Source organism: Choloepus didactylus, chromosome X (genome assembly GCF_015220235.1).
Source record: "Choloepus didactylus isolate mChoDid1 chromosome X, mChoDid1.pri, whole genome shotgun sequence".
NCBI classification, from domain to species: Eukaryota; Metazoa; Chordata; class Mammalia; order Pilosa; family Megalonychidae; genus Choloepus; species Choloepus didactylus.
The window spans coordinates 46,856,105-46,858,977 of NC_051334.1; positions in this window are offsets into that span (position 1 = coordinate 46,856,105).

Here is a 2,873-nt window from a genome sequence, read left to right on the forward strand (position 1 = left end):
GTACTTCACCATCTTCCCCAGAAGTTCTTCTTTCCTTTTCCTTTTATTCTTTTCATTTATTAATTCATTAGACAAATATTTGTTTAGTGTTTTCTTTTTGCCAGGTACTGTATATTAGCAGTAAACCCAACAGTCAAAAATCCTTCCCCTCATGGCGCTTCCATTGTAATGGAGGGATATTAGAAGTATATCACATAATGTTACATACTATGGGGATAAATTAAGTATCAAAGAGAGTAGGGAGTATGGATGTGGGATGAGAGAGAGGAGTTTTAATTTTAAATAGGTGAACTCATTGAGAAGGTGATGTTTTGATAAAATTTAAAGCAGTGATGCATTTAGATATCTTGAGGAAGAGTGTTCTAGGCAGAGGGAACAGCCAGTGGAAAGGTCCTGAGGCAATATTATGCTTGGCCTGTTCAAGTAACAGCAAAGCAGCCAGTGTGGTAAGAGCAGAAATGAGAAAATGAGAGAGTTCAGTTAAAAGAGGTAAGGTGTGTGTGTCTGTGTGTGTGTGGTGTTCATGTGTGTGTGCATGATGTGTTGGGGGAAGGGGATGGTATAGGGCCTTGTAGGCTTTCACTCTGAGTGAGACAGGAAACCACTGTTCATTTTTTTTACATAGGTCTATTTGATAATGTAATCCATGAAAAATAGTTAGAGGTTGTAAATGGTAATAAAACAAAAGGAAGAGAAAACAAAAGTGAAGTTGGGAAAAATATGGGTCTTTCATTTAAGTTCAGTGCATCAAAATCTATTTGCAACCTGTCTTAATTGGTGGCAGGCCCCCAATCTATTAATTTGTAGTAAGTATATCCTTCTCTCGACTCTACTGAAGCTATGATAGCATCTGATGCCTGTTTACATCTCACTGTCTATGGATCTTCCAAATATGAGGGGATGTAGGAGAAGACCACTAGCATGGTGCCTCCTCAAGGGTTCCCATAAATTCTTACATCCTTCTTTACTTTCTACTCCACTCCCAGCCTGGTGCTCTGAGAGGTTTGTCCGTTGTGCTGGTTTGGATGTATTATGTTCCCCAAAACACCATGTTCTTTAATGTAATCTTGTGGGGGCAGATGTATTTAGTCTTGATTAGGTTGGAACCTTTGGATTGGGTTGTTTCCCTGGAAACGTGACCCACCCAACTGTAGGTGAGAACTCTGATCAGATTATTTCCATGGAGTTGTGGCTCTGCCCATTCAGTGTTGGTCTTAATTAAATCACTGGAGCCCTATAAGAGCTCAGAAAGAAGGAACTCATTGCTGCAGCCAAGAGAGACATTTTGAAGAAGGCCATTGAAAGTAGACTTTTGCTACTCCAGAGTTTGCCTGGGAGAAACTAAGAGAATACCCCAAGATGCCCAGAGAGAAATGTCCTAGGAGAAAGCCATTTTGAAACACAACCTGGGAGCAAAGGAAGAAGACACCAGCCACGTGCTTTCCCAGACAACAGAGGTTTTCCGGAAGCCAATGGCCAGCCTTCAGTGAAGGTACTCTATTGATGCCTTACCTTGGACACTTTATGGCCTTCAGACTGTAACTCTGTAACCAAATAAACTCCCTTCATAAAAGCAGTCCACTTCTGGTGTTTGGCATAATGGCAGCATTAGCAAACAGGAACATCCCTCCCCCATGCAAACATGTCAGCTCCACAAGAGCAGGATCCTTTTCTTTCTTGTTCAGCAAGGTATCCCCATCAGCTAGAATAATCTTTGGCCAGAGTACTTTATTCAGAGAATTTATAAAACAAAAAGGTAGTTCTTTGAATATAATAATTGTGAATCCCAGATCCAGGTGAACTCATATTTTAATGTACTTTTAGGATACCTTATTCAGTCCAAATAAATGATTCTACTAGTAGTGCTCCAAGGGCGGAGAAGTAGAGAGTGATATCTCCTGGTCAGAAGCAATAAGGAGATGTATTGTTTGTAGAGAATATAAAAATAATAAAATCAACTTGAATCAGTCTTTTTTATTATCATCATATACCAACAATTCCAAACAATATCCTCCCCTGCAAAATATTTGATTTGTCTAAGTCCTAAACAATTAATGCATTTATTGATGAGTTTTAATAATATATAAGAATAAAATTAGCGTAGTCATAACTTTTTATTTTAAAATAATTGTAGACTCACAAAAAGTTGTAAAAATAGTACAGAGTCCCGTGTATCCTTCACCCAGCTTCCCCCAATGGCAACATCTTATGTAACCATGAGACATTATCAAAACCAAAAAGCTGGCATTGACAAAATACTATTAACTGGACTACAGATTTTACTCAAATTCCATCAATGTTACATGCACTCATTTGTGTGTGCATGTGTATGTAGCTCTACGTAATTTTTCTTAAGTATAGATTCATGTAACCACCACCACAATCAGAATACAGAACTGTTCTATGACCACAAAGATCTCCCTCATACTGTCCTTTACAGACACGCCCACCCCTTCATCCCTGACCACTGGCAAACATTTATCTGTTCTCCACCTCTATAATTTTGTCATTTCAAGAATATTATATAAATGGAATCACACAGTATGTAATATTTTGAGATTGACCTTTTTCAGTCAGCATAAGGCCCTTGAGATCCATCAAATTGTGGTGTGTATCAACAGTTTGCTCCTTTTTGTTGTGGCGTAGTGTTCCATCATATTGATGTACCATGTTTGTTTAATCATTCATCTGTTAAACAACATTTGGAAATTTACACTTTAATTGCTTATCCTTTAACATTTCTTTGTATTCTACATGCAGGTTAATTTGGAGAACTCTCAATTATATGGTAGACCTTATCACATGGATGCAGCTGCACATGTATATTTAGGGAGTAGGTGTGCAATGGCACAGCATTGTTTGAGCTACCTGGT